At 37.9% G+C, this 22,585-nt stretch overlaps 2 pseudogenes; both read right to left on the reverse strand.

Annotated features, from left to right (window-relative positions):
- Window positions 1-956: 956 nt before the first annotated feature.
- Window positions 957-2,261, reverse strand: LOC148016966 (uncharacterized; annotated as a pseudogene).
- A 253-nt stretch (window positions 2,262-2,514) lies between these two features.
- LOC148016967 (uncharacterized) lies at window positions 2,515-3,864 on the reverse strand (annotated as a pseudogene).
- Between the last annotated feature and the right edge of the window lie 18,721 nt (window positions 3,865-22,585).

Genomic DNA, 22,585 nt, shown 5'->3' on the forward strand with positions numbered 1-22,585 from the left:
CTTGGGGCCAATCCCCGAGGTGTGAGAGAGTCGTAGTGGAGCTGTGGCAATCAACAGAGGGGAGCTTCCTGATGTTTGTGTTACGAGGCACTATGCCTATATGTTATGGGATCTCCCTTTGAGGAGAAGGAAAGGTAAACGTTGGACTACATATAAGCTACAAATGCATAATTAAGTCTATCTAGTGTACATAGGTGTATTACAGAGGCTCCTGGCCCGTGAGGCCATGTGGTGGGGTTGTCTGTTTTGTGCATGAGGTTTCGCTAGTGCCATAGCTAGTACTGGCCCACTTTAGGTACCATCAATGCCAACTCCCTCCCCTCTCACACTATGATTAATACAAATCAAGAAAAAAAATTAAACAAAAATTAAAGATTTAATTTTTTGCTCTAGGAAAAACTTAGGTTTAACCTCTTACTAAGCACCTTGAAACTCCTGATACTAACATCTAGTTAGTAGTCACAAATTACAGTACACATGAATGAGTGAACTTAGCAAAGAGTAGCAAAAACACAAGCATCACATGTATGTGTTTTAAAGTACTTCCCTTCATAGATATCCTTGAATGAAATACATGTTGAAGATACCTCTAAAACTATAATGCTGCAATGTACTTTGCTTCATTACCATAAGATTATCAATACATACATTTTTCTTCACCATCAAAGGATTGCCAATGCAGCCATATGCCTTTTCTATTGCATATTGGTGGCTAAGATGGACCCAAAACTACTGGCTATTTCCAAGTGTGGTTGCAAGCTGCTTCATGCACATGAGTGATGGAGAGAGTTTATGACCTTAAAACTCAAATTACACCCAAAATGGTCATAAATGTTTATGACTCTAATACTCAAATTACACAATAAATAGATGACCACAAAAGTTATTTGATATTTCTTGGTAGCATGGATGATGTATACATAGTAGCTTTCAACCTGCAAAGAAAAACAAGATTATTAATTTAATACTAATGCATAAGGACAACACATTGTGTCTTTTACATAGTCGTTGAAGATCTTATAGTCATTGGGATCAAGTTGATATTTCTTTGATATTGGATCATAGCTCAAATTTTCCAAAGCAATTATAGATTCCAAGGACAGTGATTGATTATCAACAAGATCATATGTGTAGCATCTACTTCCTTTGGTTTTTTGATACCATGATAGATGAATCTCCACATTTGGAGGGCGATCTAGAAAATCAAAAAGGCCCCTTGTCTGTTTCATACCATTTCCTAGCTTCATTCTCATACTCATTACTCTTCTGAGGTACCATATGCCTTTCTTGATCCCTTGACTAGTATTTGCAACCTTGCCTTTTCTTTTGAGCTTTGTATTATCTCTAAGTATGGTATCTTCAAATAGAACCACACAATCATATCCTATTCCAAGGCAAGTACTGGGTTGAGGTTTTGACTTCATCTCAAATGAGAAATATACTCCACTTTTTACCCTTCTTAATCTATCCTTTGATAACATTGGATTTCCATTCAATTGGCTCACAAGTGTGCTCTTGCACAAAGTCTTCCCATCAATTTCCACAAAAGGTGATATTTGGCTCACCACATTCTCCTCATTGTCAACTATAGAATCCATGTCATGGCGAAGCTCACTTTGTGCAATTGTATCCTCTTCATCAACATTCAATACTGTATCCATGATTAGATCTCCAACAAAATCATCCAATGAAACTTCTTTTTCTTCTTCAAGATTGTCATGTGCATTGTTTTCAAGATGCTCTAATATATCTTTTTCTTCCCATGACGCACCCCATGAAGCTTCACCTTCCATACCAAGATCGTGACACATGACCTTTGCTTTTGCTAAACCCTCCTTTAATGCATATACAATCTACTCATAAGTACTAACAACAGTGTAGTCATTTAAATTTGCCAAAGGAATGCCAGGCATATGATTCATATCAACCCATATGTTTTCTTGCTTTGAGTGAGCTATCGAAAAACTTAGTTTTGAACTTGCTTGAAACTTTGAAATTCTATTCAATGCCCTTGCACTACTCAACAAGTGACAACCATCATAACACCTCTCATGGCTAACCATTCCACCTACTTTACTAAAGAAATTCTCACAAGCATCAGATCCCGTGGAAGATAAAGGAACTGCCAAGTGACTATATTTGTCTCTGAAGATCTTTATGAGAAGAACCACAAAGTGACATGACAATTGAATGTCCATGAAAGTTTCTCTACCAATGAAGTTCTACTTGAGCATATATACATCATGCTTGGTGATCCACATGCACCAAATCCTAATAAAACGTCATAAATCAACTCATTAATAAGACATAATGGTGCTACCATAGCAAAAACATGAACATACAATATCAGTTAATTATTTATATATGTTCAATAGATAACCTGAATTTTGTACCTAAAAAAGAAAGATACCATTCCGACAGCTTTCACCCACGCTCATACAAGTTGAGTGTAGGAGATAGAAAAATATCAATGTATGCTACCACAATTGAGAGAGACACCTTTGTATCAAGTGTTCACTCTTGATGATGATTGGATCCCATCTGCAAGAGCTCTAAAAATTTTTGAACTTTATGTCCGGATATCCTCTGTGTTGATCTCCAATTTTTTCTATCTTTTCTTTCAATATCTCCTTCTTGCAAACCATGATCATCAACCTTGAAACTTTGATATACCAAGGCTACATGATTCAAGGTGACAAGATCATTACCAAGCACTAATCTTTTAGATGCATTATCTAGAGGATTAATCATCTTCTTTCCATTATGTATATAATCTTGGTCATGTAATCCAATGATGCTTCCATCATCTTCCATAGAAGCTGTGAATGGCCAAATTTTCCAAGGAATTGAGTATCGAACACCTGTAAGAGAGCTATAATCTTCAACCCTAAGCTTTCTTTGCCTTGAATCTCCATCAAAAGCATGACCAAGTATTGGTCCAATCACATCCTTCACATACATATTCCAAAGCAAATTGACTTCTTTCCATTGCTCCTTGATGGACATAGAGTCAAACCTATTACAATTTAGTTGTAAAAGAAGAACTAACTTTGGCAAGCATTCATCAAGAGGATTTGCAATCAATACACTTGCATAGTGGGCAATCACATTATGCTCAAATGCATCAACAATTCTATGATAACCATTTTCACCATCTCTAAAAAGTACTACAAAATTTGAAATCCATGTGTGATCTATCTTCTTTCCACAAAAACCAAAAAGTTGGTCATCTCTTGCTATCCACCTCACCATCCTCTTGATCATAGTCTCATCTTCAACAACAATGATAGGCACACTTCCCATGCAAAGCCCATTTTTCAACATATGATGCTTATATGTTTTTATCACATGCTTGAATACATCCTCTCTCAATCTGGTCCTATAACAAAGAGCTTTTCTCATAGCCCTAGATGTAGTTGAAAGATGTGGACCTTGAAGATTCATGGAGAGAAAGTTATGCAATCTTGTACCTCCCCAAATCTTGATAGCTTCAAAGAGATTTTTTGTTGTATCAGAAATTCACTTTCCTTGACCCACTCTTCCTATGTTTTGAGAGACGTCGATGAAAAATTCCCACAAAACTTTCTTCCCCTTAAATAAGCCATGCTTATGTGCATTCACGATATCAATGCAAAACTTCTTTACATCTCCTCGTACCAAGGCTTCAGAAACACTTTCTTGAAGACTCCTCACATTTACACTCAAAGTAGCAATCTTTGTACTTGTGAACCATATTTATTTTTTGAGTCATCGAACCATTATGTTTTTAGTCCTAGAAATTTTGAATATCTCAGAATGAGTCAAATAATCCAAACTTCTACTAGCTCCAGTGTCTCTTAATCCTCTTTCCCCTCTAGAGTGCATGTCTCAATACACACACATGCAAAAGTCTCTCTCCTTGGGAATGGATGCACATGATGAGCACTGGAGATTGGAGAAGGGAACTCCCTCCAAACTTACCCACTTGCAATCATTGTGACGAAATGTGCCATTGATCTCAACAAGCTTTGTTCCCAATAAAGTCACTGCCTTTTTGCTTGGCTCACAAGTCCAATGCACACCTCCTCTACTATCATCCAAGAAACACTTTACATTGATCATGTGGTTTCTAAACTTATATGATCCTTACCAAAATCCCCAATAAAGAGTAGCAAGCAAGCTCTCCTTTGCACAGTACATAAATTCTATTGTTCTCTTCATAGAATAATGATTATTAAAACAAAGACAAAAACAAATCCATAATGTCAAAAAATACCAAGACTTGTTAAAGCTGTATACCTGAAGGTCTTTGTGGCAACTTAGAACCTGATGCATTGGAAGCATCTGCATATCAAACATAGTGAAACTATTAGTTAGAGTAAAATTTTCATTGTAAAAAAAAAACAAACACCCTTTTCTTGAATTAAGTACTTGTGGATTGGATTGGTTTAAAAAAATCAATAAGATTTCTTTGATTCTTGTCCAAGACCATTACTTTACTTGGGCGGCCTACTTTCTTAAGCTCATCACCATCTCCTTTAGTAGCGGCTTTCACATGAAGCTTTGACTTCATGTGCTCTATCATGCACAATGTCAAAGAACCTTTCTTTGGGAACAATGGTAGCCACTTATCATCCAATGGACACCTTATGAAAACCTTTGACAAGGTAGTGTTGATAGTTTCAGGAACAAGTTGAAATTCTAGATCATTCTCACTTCAAAAAGAAGAAATCTCAAACATTGCTTCATCTATTTTTTGTTTATTTTGTGTCTTTATCTCCTCCAATGATGGTGTGATTCCAAGCATTTCATGCCTTTGCTTCCCTTTCTTATCCAAGCCAATAGCTCATAAATGAGATAATGACTTGATATGTGAGTGTGTGAAATTGTATAGAGTATCATGCCCTCCTTGACCATAAGAGCATTCACACTCCTCACACCAAATTTGAAACAAACCTTTCCCTTCCTTATCCTTGAATTTTAGCTTTTCCTTAGTGTTCTTGATATCTCTCTCCCACCTTTTTATCTTAGATGATATGGCAAGAAAACTTTTGAGTCTATTTTTTGGAACATCTTGGACAATGCTCACATCATCCCTTGTCAACTCCATCCCATTGCTAGATACATATGAAGATCACTAGCTTTAGCTTCCATGGATGGCTCCGGCTCATTGCTAGCCCCCTCTAAATTCACTCTTTGATGCTTGCATGGTGACTCACTCTCCTCTCTCAATTGGGTGATGACCTCTTCTACATCAACTGTCCATCTCTCCTCTTGCTTTGCTCCAACGGGAAGCATTCTAGAACCTCCCAAAAAGAAAAAGTCATTTGAGATGAGACTATCAAGAACAATCTCCTCTCGTAAATCTTTATAGGTTCCTCCTTCTTTGATAAATACAAATCCCAAAAAATGGCTTTGATCTATGCCCTCATTTAGATGAATCAATATTTCCTTTCTTGCCATAATTATCCAAGATTAGCAAACTATAGAGCAAGAGATTCCCACTTTGAACACTGCAAAATCAATGTAGACAAACCAAGAAAGGAGCTATCCACTCAGGACAGAACATTGGCACAATGCTAGGGGTTGTTCCTGCCCATAATAAGCTCGAAACATAAGCACATAATTTGAAAATGCCTACCCAAAAAAAAAAGGGTTAATGGCAAAAAATCACAAATTTCTAAAGTGAAGATAAGTGAATACCTATGGGGTAGATGTCTTAGTAGTTTTTGTTGGAGTTTCCATCTCCCATGTGCTCATGTATGACATGAAACTTAAGAGCCACCAGTCCCAAAGCTCCCTGCCCAACCACTAGAGAAGAAACTTGTAGAAACAACCCACTTAGACAATGATTAGAACACTTAACTACCTGCTGGAATTTCTGTCATGATTGGAACATAATTAGAAGATAATCAGAAATATTGAAACATAATGGTTTGCAGTTACGATAATATGGTTTGCACTTATGCATTCTAGTATGCTCTTATGGCATTGCAACCTGCCCTTCCCTTATGCATTGTTCCCTTCCCTTATGCATTTTGAAATTCCCTTATGCATTATGACATGTTGTTATGCATTCTGACCTTCCCTTATGGCATTGCAACATGCCCTTTCCGTTATGCATTGTGCCCTTCCCTTACGCATTCTGCTCTTCCCTTATGATGTGCCCTTCCATGATTCTCCTTTTGACTACATGCATGGAATAAATGCCGAATAGGCCTTTGAGGCACATTGTCTGGAGATTGCTGAGTTTCAGGACCAAGGCAGGGTCATAGTGATGGGGGATCTAAATGCAAGAGTCAGATAAATGCAATTCTAGCCTATCATGGCAGATGAGTTGGATAAAGAATCAAAATTTGAGGTACACACTGGATGTAAAAATTGCAGCAAAACATTAAAAAACAACAATCATTACGAAGACAGGAAGGTTCATGATTAAATCAGATAAGTAGAAAGGTTATGTTTGCATATCTGTTTGCACACATATTTCTTTGAACAGATTTGTCAAAATAGATATGCATATTTGTTTATGGATCTGTTCAAAACACATTTTCTCAAATAGATTTGATTTGTTTAAAATAGATCATATCTATCTTAAACAAATCAGATATGCTTGAACAGATCTACAAACAGATCTGCAGATCAGTTTTGAACAAATCTGTCAAAACAGATCTACAAATGTGTTTACATATCTGTTCAAATAGATCTGATATGTTGCAGATTTGTTTACAAATCTGTAGATATGTTTTGACAGATTTGTTCAAAACAAATGTGCAGATTTGTTTATAGATTTGTTCAAACAGATATGATCTGTTGCAAATCTGTTTATAGATTTGTAGATATGTTTTGACAGATCTGTTCAAACAGAACATATCTATTTGTTTGAATAGATCTATAAACAGATATGCATATCTATTTTAAACAGATCTTTCAAAACAAATTTGTAGATCTGATCTATTCAAACAAATCTAATTACTCATCTGTTTGAACAAATCTGTAATTAGATCTGTTTTTTTTTTGGGATAATCTTGATTATAAGAAGAGGAAACTCTTCAAGTAAATGTCACAAAATTCTATAATGTGTATTTCTATGAGAGGAGATCATAAATAAGTCGATGAAATAGGTACACACCATATTAGATTGCCATAATAAAGACTCACAATAAATCACAACAGTATTGACATTAGATAAGATCAAGCACGATCATATAACGGAATCACTTTTAGACTTATACCAAAGCAATGAAAGCTAGAAGCACTATCCAAAGGGGTCCTTTTATTTATAGATCTAGGAATCATGGGTGTTTACACCACTTCAGTAGCACTCTGCTTGTTCTTAGAACCACGTCAGTTTGCTCCTTTGTGGTATTCCTTCTTGTTTTGGGTTTCATGGTTCCCATCGAGGCACACCTTGGGGATATGGGTGTCACCATGCCCAATCCTCTGCAGTCAATTATAGATCTAATTTGACATTTTAATGGATCATCCTGGTTACTTTAGTGCACAATTAGAAAATGATATTCGGGGGCTCACCACATTTGAGATGCCTTAAGAAGGCCATGAAATACTTAACATTTTTCAACAATTATATGAAATATCAGCAAGGATGCCCCCTCTCACTAACATTATTTGGGATATGCATTGATCAACTTGAAGAACTCATTTAAGAGCTTGCACGGATGGAAGGATTACATGGTCTTGCCTTGGGACAATGGACAATATTGTTGCTACTTTGACATCTCCACTAACGTCATCAGCTACTATGACATCCCACTATGGCAATGTACTAGCTACTATTACATCCCCACTAATGTCATCAGCACCTAGTAGTGGGTGTAGAACTATGTATCAATATATGACATCACACACAAGCGTGCACAAGAGCATACATTCACACAAAGGTATGTGTACTGATATTCCCCGTGCATTGCAAGTTCAATATGGTTTGTCATGTGAATCTCCTCAAACTACCTCTATTGGAAGACATTCTCCTTAAAGAAAGCGTCATCAAGTATTTGGGAACTTGCTGAAAAAGGGTGGCCAATCAAAGGAGAAAATGCAAGCCAAAATTCTTGATCTTGGTATTGGTATATGTGAGGAAGTAGAAAATCACTTTTCTATAGATGAGGAAGCAACATCATCTTCAAATTCTAAGGTAGACGACACAACTACAATCATAAACTTGTAGCAAGAATCTCAAAATTTGGGAATGCAATGCGACAATGCAAATCAAAATAAATGGGCTACATGATGATAATTCAACTTAGAGGGGGAAGCCAACTTGTTACATAACAAGGTAAACAAGCTAAATAAAGACCTTTCAATTTTGCAAACGGAGAAAGCCATCAAGACACATGAGCTTTTGATAGAATGTATACAATTGAAGGAAACACATCCTCATATGCTAGAAAAATATTTAGTTCAAGGAGATTCTACTGGGATAGAAAGCACCAGTAACTTGAAGAGCATTGACATGGTTAATTGTCAATATGGAAAGATTGGGGAATCTATTTTAGAAAAAGTGTTTAGGAAATTTGAACATAAAATCATGAAGTTTACAAAGGAGAATAAAACGGTGGGTACTGTAGCTGACCCTCAAATGACTACAATGACACTCTGGAGATTCTATAGCATTAAGGAGGTTTTTTCTATAGAGGAAAATATGGAGCTTAGGGAAGAATGTTCAACAAAACTAGATAATGAGGACTAGTAGACTATGGAGTTGTTGAAATTGAGAAAAGAGAACATAAGCCTGAAGAATGAATTAAATACTCTGCACTGTAAAGACGACCAGAAAGCATTCATTGCTTGGAAGCAAGAACAATTACAAGATTTACATGGGCAACTGACCAGTTTGGTGGAGGATAATAGGAAATAGAATCTTGAACTTCTTGACAGGGAAGAGGAGAAACGAGAAGTTATCAAAGAGCTCTATTATAGTATGGATGTATTGAATAGAAAAAATCATAAATTGATTTACAAACAAAAAGCTTCACAATCCATGTCATTTGAAGTTGCTGGCTTGGAAGAAGGCTATCTTAGGGTGCTTTGCTGAATTTGAAGACCAAACCTCATGCATTAGCTCTTTTCATGTAACATTTTGGACAGTTTTCAAATAATGGTTCTCCTTGCCTCCTCCCCTCCTTCTCCCTATCCTTTAGCCTTCCTATACCTTGAAAGCATGCGTGTGCACAGTCACAAGCTTGCCATTATTTTTTACTATAGTGTATCATATGATGCACACTTTCTGAAAGCTTCCCTTTTCAAAGATTTTCTAGCTGGAAGTGAAGATTTTTGAATCTGAAAGAACAAACTCCTTTGACCCAGCATTATTTACTTGCTTTGAAATAGAAACTTCAATGGCACATATTAACATTATCAAGGGCTAGTACTGTGAATATTGCAAGCCACTTGGAATGAAGATTGTTTGCAGAATGTAAACAGTGCCAAAATGGTCGAGGCTCACCGTGAGAGGCATGAAAATAGGGAAAGGAAGGAGAGGGGAGAGGAGAGAGGCCATGGGAAAAAGGGGAAGAGACAAGGGAAGAGAAATAGAGATTAGGAGGGTAGGGGAGAGAAAAGGATAGTGCGGATAGGCACATAGGGAGCAAGAATGCAGGAAATAAGAGGGCAACAAGATAGATGTCAAATCAAATGTAGTACATCAAAGGATAGGGATTGACATATATATAGTCCCCCTCAATCCCACTAATTTCCCACTGATATTCCATTCTTTTCCCATCCATTTCCTGCCTATTCCCCCCTTCATTACAGCCATCCCTTTCCATAGAAATTTTCCCTCAAAATTACATATTGTCTGTTGCACAAGAGTGCTAAGATTGCAAATGGCGATCAGTCTAGAAGAAGATAGGGATAGTTTTGAATAATGCTCTCTGGCTACCATGACTTTTGATCTTCAAAAAGTCTCTTCCATTTGATGAGATACTCTACCTATACCCTATTGCGGAGTACTCAATCTCTCAAACCCTCGATGTGAAGTGGAGCGATTGAAATAGATGACACTCAGACACAATTGAAGAACGAAACTCAGAAAACATAGTGCCCATCGGTAATATGAAAAATTGAATACAAGAACCTCAAGCCGTCGTGTCTCAAGGACCGTGGCTGAGGCGAATCAGAAAGATGATGACATGTAGAGAAATGGTAGAAAATATAGCAGTAGAGGGAGTGAAACACAGTCCTCTGTGTAGCTCGATGATGACGAAGATGATGATGCCATGTAGAGAAACTATAGAAAAGATAGCAGCAGAGGGAGCAAAACGCAGTCCTCCATGTAGCTCGATGGTGACGAAGATGATGAAGTGCTAGAGCTGCCCTGGAAATGGCTAAATACAACATGCTTTGAGGAAGGAACCTTCAAGCTATTTGGAATAGCAACATGACGAAGAAAAGAAGCTCATTTGTTTGTAGATTTGGAGGTATATGCGCAGTAGAGGATGAGGAGATGTGGAAGCTTGTCAACAGTAACCTGGAGGTAGGAGAGGATGGCAGCAAATGAAGAGGAGAAGTGGAAGCTCATTGGAAACCACTCAGGAGGAGATCTGAAGTAGCATCTAGAGGTCCAGGGCTAGATCTAGAGGAGAGGAATAGAGGGGTAGAGGATGGAGCATGCATAATAGCCAAATTTGGAGCAGGAGGGGCTGCAGCAAAGGATATGGAGGAGGTGAGGAGCAGCTGTAGGTCTTGTCAGATGAGAATATATTGAGCAGCCAGGGGGCCAGTGCCTTTATGGCCTGACCCAAGAGGTCGGTCAGTTGGTTGGACAAAGTTCCAAGTCAGCCAGACCAGCTAGTCGGCCTAATTCTGCTTGACAATTTGTTAGCTACATTTTGGCAGACATTTTATAGGCCAGATTTTGGCCGACAGTTGGTCATTTTAGGCCTTTCTGGCCACTTTTTTGGCCTATTCTAGGTGCATGTTTGTGCCTTTGGTTGGCCTTAATGCCCCTAAAATAGGGATTGTTGATAGCTGGTATGTTTGCCCCTAAAGTGGGGATTGTAGTTGCTTAAACTCACCCTCCTCATCCATGCACGATGACTCAAGAAGAACAAGTACATGCTATCCCATATGTGGTTTCAACAAAGACACATGAAAAACATCATGGACCTTGAAGGTATTGTGTAGCTCCAATTGACATGCTACCTCTCTAAACTTGCAAATGATCTTGTAAGGACCCTAATACCTATGAGTAAGCTTTGTGGTGGTATTATCTTTATGTGGAAAATGCACATAATCTCCTCTTTGAAAGACATCTCCCCTGCGTTCATCCACATATTTCTTATGCTTGGCTTGGGCATCCTTCATATTCTTTTTAACCAACTACAAAAGAGCATCCATCCTCTCCAAGTCATTCCATGCTTGCTGATATTTCAAAACCATGTCTCCAAGTAAAGAGGGCTTTCCAACCTTGCATCCATGCATTGTCTCAAATGGGCTCATGCCAATAGAGAGATGCTTGGTACTATGGTAGCAAAATTCAGCAAAGTGCTAACCATTCTTTCTAAGTATCACGTCAAAAGTGCTTCAAATATTCCTCCACCCATTTGTTCACAATTTCTAACTGTCCATTAGTCTCAATTTGGTATGCAGTGTGAAGTGTGAGTAAAATACCCACTATTGTAAATAATTATTTCTAAAAGTGACCACATACGACTTCCTGAGGAAACCATGATGCTTAAAGACATGCTCAATGAATTGTCAAGAAACCTATGATGCTGAGTATTAGATCTTCGTGGGCTTTGCTATTCTATCCAACCCAACATAATTGATGCCCATCCCGTCTCTATAAAAGGAAATCACTTGATGAAGTCCATGGATGCGTGCATTTATTTGCCTTCTAGAATGGGTAATGGGTGCAAGAGACCCACAGGTAATTAGCTATCCACTTTATTATATTCGCATGGGGCCAAGCTGGTTGACACCTACCTACCAAAAGTGGTGTTGTTTACTTGGGTAGCTAGCAAAGTTAGCCACCTACTTTCAAACCCCTTCTCAATCTATATAAGTGCTAGCTACGGCCGATTCTGGACATCATAAACTATTGTAGTAGTATGCTTCTTCTCCTTTGCATCTTCCACTTCAGATTTGGATTTCTTGTAGTGGTCACGCAGTAATAGCAGCCCAATGTCAGTTGCCCATCTTGAGCACTCCTTCCTCTAGCAAAGTAGGATTAATTCCCTTAGCACTATAGAACCAAAAGGTTGTTGCTGTAGCACATCAGTTTGCATCAGTCATCATCATCCTGCCATGCATCAATAATTCTCCTATTATATCAGTCACCCGGTTGCTTCTTGGGTTCCTGCTTTGAATCTTAGTATTAGATCTGAGAGATCTCAATTAGCAGCCATCAGCCTACACACTTGTAGCATCAAGTTTGGATGAGTTCAGTAAGTTTTTTAGAAGCCAGCATCACCTTCCTCATTGCACCCACTTGTAGAGTGTCTTGCATGTGTTTTTCCAGTGATGGAGGAGTACATATGAGCCTCATGGAGCACTCCACCACTTCCATCCACATGGAGGGGCATATGAAGTTGACATACAAGCTCAAGTAGCCCATGAGTTGAGAATTGTAGTTGTTTGAAGGAAGAATGACTTAATCGGTTAATGACCTCATTTTTCCATGAGGTATCTCTAAGGGTGCTAACTACAATGAGAGCACATGCTACAATGAGGCTTCACATGTCATACTAGAGGCTGCAAAAACATAGACCAGGGAAAGGCACACAAATGTTGAGCAGATCTCAATGTAGAAAGCAAAAATTGGCAGGTTGAAGTGTGATGCAAGGGTTGACTAAACACTCAGAAACCATTCTCTTATTGTCATTTTGAGACATAGAGCCTTGCTGATCAATCCCATAGCTAAAACTCCAATGGTCAAGTGTAAGGATATATCAAATATTGGATGCTGATAGGACATCAACATGAAAAAAATGAAAATTCCCCTCACTTACCCATGCACTTGGTGCATCCCCCACAAGGAGTTTCTCTCAGCCACATAAGTTCATGATGTGTAAAGTGGATGAAGAGGTTGTCTATATATGAGGCCTATCTTTACAAACGACAAGAAGTTGCCATGAACAAAGGTTGATGCCCAAGAAAGAGGCAAGATGAATTAAAGTCTAAATTTTGTTGCTACAAAAGAATAGATGGTGCTCCAAAGGATGCTGGTTCAAAGAAAGGAGCATCAATAATAAAGGAAACACTACTACAAATATGAAGCCAAGAATGTGTTGCTACAAATATATTGTTGCTGTTGTTATCAAGGACTGAAAAAGGAATGGTTGCTCCAAAGGAGTCATTGAAGGTAGGCACGATTTTGTATATTCTGTGCAAATGTGGTAACTTTGATAATAGAGAGAGGATTCTATCATTGTGAGATCATGGAGTAATGCCTCAAATTATGTACTATTTTATAAATGTAGCAAGAAGGAAAAAGCAAATATATTGAGAAAGAGCAGATGTCTCAAGGAGAGGAGGTGGTGCCAATCGATGATTCAAAATGAATAGTGGGCTGCTTGAAGCCAACCAAACAGCCAACCAAAGAGAAGAAAAAACCTTTGGGACCATTACAAACAAGATCAACACAAGTAGGTCAAAACAAAAGCCAGTGCGAGGATCCTTGTAGGAGCTTTGAGCAAAAGAGAAGATAGTTAGCAAATGCTATTTAGAGAGGAGAATCAAGCCCGCAACAAGAATGGAGTGGTTAATGGAAGTTGCATACCTATTCATGAAGACAAGGGTGGCGCCATTGTTTTGTGAAAGCTCACATAGCATATATCTGCCCAATAAAAACCTTTGCAACCTGCAACCCATCGACCAAAAGAGAGAAGGTTGATTTTGCTTTGGATCCTCGTCTCCTCCCCAATTTGTTGATGTAGGTAACTACCTACCCATCAAGTTGATGAACAATGCGGTAGCTTTTCTGCTACAACATGAAATTGCAAATCAGTAGTGGAGTAGAATTTGTTGCCGAACCCTTCACACCTCCTCACAATGAATCTCGATAGCAAGATGCTGTAGTAAGTGGGTTGTCGCCCCCTGAGCTATGTGGAGAGATTGGGGCAAGAATTTTGGACATGCACTCCATTGATGACACCAAACTTCTATCGCATGTAATGTTTCCTTTGTTTCCCTTGGTTAATATGCAAATTTAGTGTTTGCATCTCTACACAGGCAGTATTTGCTCTTGCTTAGAATGACCATTACCTAGCGTAAGAATTCTACTTACTAGTGAAAAGAATTGCTGATCTATGACACAAGAAGTGAGGCATTCTCTTCTTGCAAGTCTAAAGTGCTCACGCTCAAGCTGGCAGATGAAGGAAAAGAACCTGGAGTTGCGAAGGACGTCGATGATCCAAAGTTGCGGCGGGAGGAGAAACAACAATCGATGCTTATTCATAGTTTGCTAATGTTTTTTTTAAATTAGAAACCTTAGGTTCAATAACCCTACTATGTGAGGGTTTAGGTTTTAACCTTACTTATCAAGGTCTCTTGTATACCATGGAGAAACCAATCTATGGAGAGAGGTGATCAAATGCATCTCCCCCCCTTCTTTTTTCCCTCTATCCCCTTCTTAAATTTAAGTTCAATATAGGAAATTAAGAGTGGTCTACCTCTAATGTATATGCTTAAGTGTCCCCTTCCAAAAACCCCCCTCCCTTACACTCACGTAATACCATACAACATTTATAGTGAACCCCCCAGGAGACAGCCTCCACATGGTAGCACATATTAGCTATGTTATGGGGTGTCATCTCATTGACATGATTTGTTTCAAACTTAGACCACTGACAGGTTGCTTAGCCACTCCGCTTCCCTTATTAGGTATACACCTATTTCCATTGAGCTCATGGATTTGGAATGTGGAATTGGCTACACTAGGATGCCAAGGTTCCTGGACCTCAAGGTCTTTATAGTTAATTCGAGGATTCTCCCTAGTATACCTATCATTTGCACCTCCAACATGACTAGCATTTAGTAAATGTTGCCAATCCTTATGGATTTCAAGGGTGCAGGGAAAACTCCAATAGTTCTCCCAACACCTTTGAATGCATCTTTCATAATATGCAGCTTGAATCTTTGCCTCCTCCAGTGACTTAGGGTTTCTCATCCTAACTTGGAACTACATATTTGTTTCCAAGCCGCTGACAAAGAGTTCACCAAGCACGTCTTCTGGTAATTGACAGACTTTCCTTGGCCAAAGCTTCAGAATGTCATCAAAGGCTCTTGTGTACTCTTTGACGGAGGTATACAATGCTTGCTGAGTCTGCATAAGCTGTCCCAAGACATGAGTCATGGGAACCTTCTTTTCATATTGATCTAAAAATCTATCACATAAGTCCTCGAATGATTTGATTGACCCTCTTGGGAGGCTCCAATACCATTTCCTAGCCTCTCCCTTTAGGGTATTCGAGAACACAAGTATCCGATGTAGATCATCAAACCCACTTGCAAGGCAAGTCAAGCCATACTCTTTCAAATGTAACATTGGATCCTCATCTAGCAGCCCATGAAACATTGGGAGATCCCTATAAGGAGAAGGACATTTAGTCCTCTTCTTTGGGATCAAGACGGGGTCATCAAAATCTTCGTATTCATGTTGACTTAATACCTGTGTGTCAGGGTCTCTAATCTCTTCCATTTCCACCTTTCTCGGTGTAGAAGAGTCACTAAATCCCGGGGCTTCCCTTTCTGCCAACTCATAGAGTGATCTAGGGAGCCCTATGTCTTTCAACGTATCATGTCGATCCTTTCTCAGAGGATCTTCCATACTTTGCCCATCCAAAGGCTATTCCCTAATGGAATTATGCAAGAGTTTTTTTCCTTAATCTAAAATTGATATATCAATATTATTTGAAGCTTGCAGGTCCCGGCCTTTTGAGTAATAGCTTCCCCTTAACAACTAAGGCCTCCAACGTCCTTGTGAGGTCTAATATTTTAGAATTATGATCCACTATATGGGACGTTCAGCCACAACAAAATTCCATTGTATATAGTTATTGTCCCATGATGTTACATCGATGCCAAAACTGCCATGGTTTCCAACGTGCTTGTTGCATATCCTCTAGGTTGATGAATGATCGTGCACAATATTTCTTGAATAGAGATCGCACCAAGGTGACCTTGGCCCATGCCATCATGCTAGAGAATGGACTAGCCGCTAAATGCATACTTTCCACTTTACATAAATCATTCTTTGTAGAGGATTCAACCTCTACGTAATTAATTAAGTCTATTAGGAGATTTTGAATAGGGCAATCCAAGTGTTTGAAACCCTCAACAAATCCCATTTTATAGATGCTTTACTGCATTCCTAGTGGACAAATTTATAAATTTTAAATCTCTTTCTAACCAAAGTCCAAAAAATACCACTTATTAGAAGCTCCTTTTAAAGGCACCACATGTCGGGACCTAAAATGGGCCCGACACTAGCTATAGGCACTAGCTGAGTCTCTCTATACTCAAGAAACCACACCCCCTCGGCCTCGCAATGAGGAGCTTCCAAGGGACATATTGCCCTAATTGCTAATGTAGATATTGCATTTGTAGTGGAATGTAGTTCAACAATTGTCCTTCCCTACTCCTCAGAGGGAGATCCCACACATCTTGGTGTAGTATACCAACATGATACAAATATAAAGGAGACACCCCCGGCCGAATGTTGTGGCCCTACTGCAACTCTCCTACACCTTGGGGATTGACCCCAAGATGTGCTGCTAACACAAATAGTACAGATGTAACAAGCTCCACTCTTATTTAAAACGATCCAGGAGATAAAATTTCCTCACTTGACAATTTTCCAAAGAACCCCAACGCCTAGACCTATAGCTTAGGTAACAAGCTCTACTCTGATTTAAAACGATCCAGGAGATAAAATTTCCTCACTTGACAATTTCCCAAAGAACCCCAACGCCTAGACCTATAGCTTAGGTACCTCACAACTAAGTGTGGGTCATGTATATCGGAAACCAATTGCAATGGATCCAGGAGTTACCATGTGATATGCATAATGCAATTGTGAATGCCATAATGCTCAAAATTTTTATAAATTAGCATTATCCAGTGCAAACAACATTTCTTTTAATGATTCCAATCTACTTGTGATTGCGACATTGCTAGAGACTAGCACTAAGTTTCCTCATGCTACTAGCCTCTCTTAAATTTAAATGGTGATCAGCTTGTATGCTATTTATAATCAAATAAATCAAAATTTAAAATATTTTCAGTGCAACCACTCACTTTTACAACCCCTCTTTCCTCCTACAGTTTAGATTTTGCATTCGTTGGATAGGTGTAGCGTTCGTTTTTATGTAGTTTTTCATGTAAAAACCAATAAAACCATACTCTAACATAGAAATAAGGCTAAACTAAGGCTTATCCCTCATACTCTAGTCTTGTTATACATTCATGAACATGATGTATATTTTTTCTTATTTTTTAAAATATAAAACTCTATTTTTTATTTTTTCACTATTTTTTCCATTTATTTATGTATAAAAATGTGGTATTTTTTATTTATGTTTCTTGACTAATCATATTGACTGGAAAAATGGCTTTTATTAGTTTTTAATTCCATATGAACTTCATTCCCCAACCTGGAAGAAATCCTCATTTTTTCTCTTAAAGGACGTATTTTGGGTTTTAAATTATTTATTACAACCATATGAAACTACAAATTTTGCATTTTATCATGTGCAACCCTCCAACATACTTCAAACATGATTCATACAAATTTAATTTCCATGCTCACATCATTTAAGTCATCAAATATCAAAACAATAATTTTTTAAATAAAAAAGGAGCATATCGCTTATTTGTGTGTTGCGTGTTATTATAGCTTTGGGGCAGCCAAAGACCATCAATTCCCCAACACTGCTAGACATCGCCTCTTAGCATCATCTTGGCCTTACAAGAGCAATCTGATCCATGCCGAACAAGCATTCTTTATCCCCTTTTCTTCCTAATTCTTTGCATGTGATCAACCTCTTGGAGGAGAGAGAAAGACTCAATTTGGATCTCTCTGATCAGGCAGCCATTTCACAAACGAGAGGCGGCAAAGAGAAGCAAAAAATTGTTGAAGTTCAATTGTTAATGTTTGCTCCATAGCCTCTTTGCAGCATGATAATGGCATCTTCCTCACAATCATCGCCATATGGGGGGGCAGTAGCATCTCACCACGCTATTTCAAAAATGGCACCCCCTCAAAAGAAAAATTGATTTTAATTGGGGGCCAATTGGCCCCCCAAAAGGGCCATGCACAAATTGTTAAATTTCTTGGCCATTTCGGCTTTGCCTTGCCTCTCGCTCCGACCTCCAAATTGTGTTCTGAAAATTTCTTCCTGCCCGACTGGACATCCCAAATGGTTGGGAAGATGTCTCTTCTTCATCCGATAGTCAAAAGAATTACTAAAAATCTGCAACCATTGCATGGCTGAAGTTTTGCATTTTCGTCTTCCTTGGTCTTTAAAATTGTCGGATCTTCAGGTTCTACTTCCGTTGGCTTTAAATTCTCGCCACAAATTTGAACTAAATTTCTTCTTTTCTGCACTTCATGGGCTTTAAAATGTGCTCTTACCCTTTATCCAATGATTCCATGGCCTTGACCATTTTGGTTAGGTGTCTAAAGTGGGACTAAGGGCTCACTATTTGAATAAGCTTTCTCCTTTTCTTCTTTAGATCCCATTTGCATTTTCATCCATTGGGAGATTTGAGCCATTATTTGAGCATTAGATTCTACTAACTTGTCAATAGAAGCCTCTGTTTGAGTAGTTGAATCCACTAATTCCTCAATAGAAGACTTCGTTTGATTAGTAGACAAAACCATCTATTCCACTCTTGATAATAGGTCCTCATGATGTTTGGCATGCCTACTTTCATGTGCACACAAGGTATTTTTAAGTGCACTGATTTCTCCATGCACTTGGGGCTCTTCAGGGTGCTCTTGGGGTTTATTCTCCAACATAGTGATTTGTTGTGCATAATCATCCTGGGCCTTATTTTTTCCTTTATGCCTTGCCCATAATAGTGCAGTCCTTCAGTATCCCCTATCAGCAAAATGACTATAACTTGAGCTAGGAAGCTCTAATTCCAAAACTTTTTGATTCAAATTGAATCCAAGGATTCCCTATTTAAGATGAGCTATAGCAAGCTATAACAGGTTTAGGACATAAAATTTTGCAATTCAATCTTTGAGTATGAACTGCCCAAGCCTGCACCCTGTTTCAACCAGTAAATGCCATGTTTCCACTTGTAAGGAAAAATAATCATTCCAAATGGCTACCAAATCTTGTAGGAGGCTGAGTAGGACTTATGGACACCCTGTAGTACCTGCACCTATACTTCAATAATGAATTTTGTACCTGTAAGGATCTATAAACACCCTGGAGTGTCCTGTAAAGTCCCTACTTTACCCTGTTTTACTCTTGAAGGTACGTGATTCTTTGAAAACACTTCAATCTTCAATTCTCCACTTGTTGTACTTGTATGAGGGATAAAACAACAAGACAGGCTTCCTACACGGGCTTCGAATCACCGGAAGATGGGCAAAGTTCCCCTGGGTTGGTTGGTTGCACCCCTTCAAGATCTTTGATATAGTGAGGGAGGGTCCACCTTTTTCCTTGGTGGGTATATCAACATGGTAGTAGCATGCTATTGTAATCAATCAACATGAAATGCATTTATGAAATATTCATTTAGTTCCTTTCATGAAATGCAGTTGGATGGAAATTTTGAAAGATTGAATAAGAAGAAGGTCTTACCAATGCAATTCAGTGACTCACTGATTGCTAGGACTTACCCTTTTATTTCAAGCTTGGGTAAAAGAATTCAGCCAATCAAATCAAGATTATGCATCAAACTTGGTAAATGATATCTATGATGAAATATGATTGAATCAATGTTGAAATTCAATGAAATGGGCTTTGATCAATAGGAAGAGTACAAATCTCTAATCTATTGATCAATTCAGAGAATTAATTGATCAATAATCTCTCATCAACAACAAGTGGAAAAGCATAAGCAAGTGGATTATTAAGAGATTTCAGAGATTAAGCAAGAAAGATACCTTGATTAAGCTTGAAGAAGATGGTTAAAATGTCAACTCCAATCCAAATAATGGAAGAATCCTCCATAATTCACCATGAATCCATCATAAGGCTTCAAAGATCCATAAAATCGGTCCATATGAGCTCCAATATGATCAAATCCGTGAAGAATCAATGCCCTGAGCTTGCTTGAACACTTGAATACCAAATTTTCAAGCCTCTTGAAGGAAAGCCCCAAAATAAATCTTCAATATGAGCTCCAAGATCCTCAATGAGCTAAAATCCTTGCAATGTCTTCAATCTGGGAGTCTATTCATCTTTAAAATGATGGTAGAGAAGCCTTGGAGATTGGGAAGATCCAAAGATTGAAGAAATTTGAGCTTCCAGGTCTGTGGCTATGGCTACTCTGTTGTGTTTTAGGTTTTCAGCAAAGAAGATGAAGATCAAAGCCTCAATCTTGCTGAAAGTGCTGAAGGTATGCCTTACTGAATACATCAATGTTATGCAACCAAATTTTAGAAGATATACATCAGCAGAGAAAGGAGAAGATTAGAGTAAGAAAATCAGCGCAATTTGCAGTGCATTTTTTGGACAGATTGCTAATCCATCTTCTACATCAACTTCTTGAGAATGGTACTCCATCTAATAAGCAAGAGATAATGAATCTTTGCCCCATAGTTTGGCTAAGAAAAATGGTCAGTAGAGAAGGATCTTGAAGGATTTCTTGGTAGCCACCATTGAAGCTTCAGGAAAAAGCTTGGAAGAGAGAGAAAGATCCACTTAAAAAGTAACCACAGTTTAACTCCCAACTAACCCTGGTTAACTCCCATTTGACCTAGTTACCTCTAGATTATATGAAAATTTAATGACACCTGCTATTTTAGCCTTGCACGGCCATATCTAACCTTGAAGATCTCCAGATATAGTCTCATGCTAACTATAGATGGTCTGCAAACCTTTGTTAGTCACTATCTTTGTCAACTACGTGTAGTACTTGTCTGAAATTGATTTTTATGGAGAAAATTTGAATTGAAATAGAAGGAAAAATGGATCAAAGACCAATTCTTTGAGAGAAGACTGCAGAAGGGATAAAAGGAGTGCAGAAGAGAGAGAAATAGAGTGACGAGGAGAGAGAAATACTAGAAGTGGAGAGAGAAAGACATGAAAGAGAAAGAAGCCATTTAAGCTGAGAGCAAGGTGAAGAGGAGAAAAACAGTAATGTATTAATGTGCCAAAAAGATGAGAAAAATTGCATGTCCTCTCCTTTTATACCAATGTCAGTGTGACATGGCATCAATATTATTTACACACTAAGTCCTTATTCTTCCCAACTTCTTACAAAATTGGTATTCGTACAAGCATGCTAGAGTAAATAGCATTGAATATGCTATACATACTACCACTTCTATTTGCATGAGATTTAGGCTGTTCGTATGAAGCCTACATGAATGTAGCTATGTGCCTATCTCCTATTGAGGTTCTAGATGAAGCCACCCTAGGATGTTGCTTTTTTAACAAGTAGTCTAAAATGGAATCTCAGATTGTTTGTAGTATAAGCACTAGTATAGATACTTTGAGAAGCAAGAAATTTAAAAGGAGATTGCATACTTGTATGCATACTATGTGCATCACAAGTAGTAGTTTACCTATTGTAGTTGGCTTATGAGGGTATTGTAACCAAAATATTGTATTGCTAAGTGAGTATGATTTTACCAAGTTTCATGCCACTCGACCAATAGTGCATGCTTGAAATTCTTAGCATAGTATCAAAACATTATAGTGTTGATTAAAAATGTTTGAAACATTCATTAATGAATTTATGTTTTTCAAAACTTTCTATATTTTTCCTAGGATCAATATCAAATTACTTTATTATTGTTCAAGATTTTATCTTTTGAAATGATTGAAAATAATTTTTTTAAATATATGGCTTAAATTTTGATTGAAGGGATTTATAATTGAAATAAATGCATGTTTTCTCCTTGCTAATCTTTGATTGAGTTAGCACCATATAGATTTAATGAGAAAGTATAAATCTCATTTTATTTCATAAGCATAGTCAATTGAAACTTTTGTTTTTTCTATTGTCTATGTTTGATTTAGAGAATGCCTAGATTCCATCTCTTGCTATATATTAATTGCCAAGATTCTTGTGATCTATATTTTATATATCTTTCTTGCTTGGGGTTCTGGATATACTTTTCCAAATTAATTTCATTCCCTTTCTATCCTTGCCTACCAATGTGGTTGAGACTCGTAAATCTTATTCCAAAGCTATTATTGCTAGTTTTGCTTCTTGTATTTTGTTGTTACCTCCCAAGTAGCTTGAATTGGGTTCAATAAGGCTAGATTGTAAGCTTGTGGATTTTGAGATGATAAACCATTATAGTCCCCTACAGTCTCTAGCCTTGATTTGCAATCTTTCATCTAATGCAATGGATCAATGTCACTCTTTGGCTATTCATGCAAAGCAAATGTTACCCATAGACTTGTCTTTTGGCTTAGAAGTTATTAAGTTATGTGATTTGGACCCTATAGTATTC

Source organism: Lygodium microphyllum, chromosome 22, assembly GCF_053477565.2.
Source record: "Lygodium microphyllum isolate KBCC chromosome 22, Lygodium_microphyllum_v1.1.10, whole genome shotgun sequence".
Classification (NCBI taxonomy): Eukaryota; Viridiplantae; Streptophyta; class Polypodiopsida; order Schizaeales; family Lygodiaceae; genus Lygodium; species Lygodium microphyllum.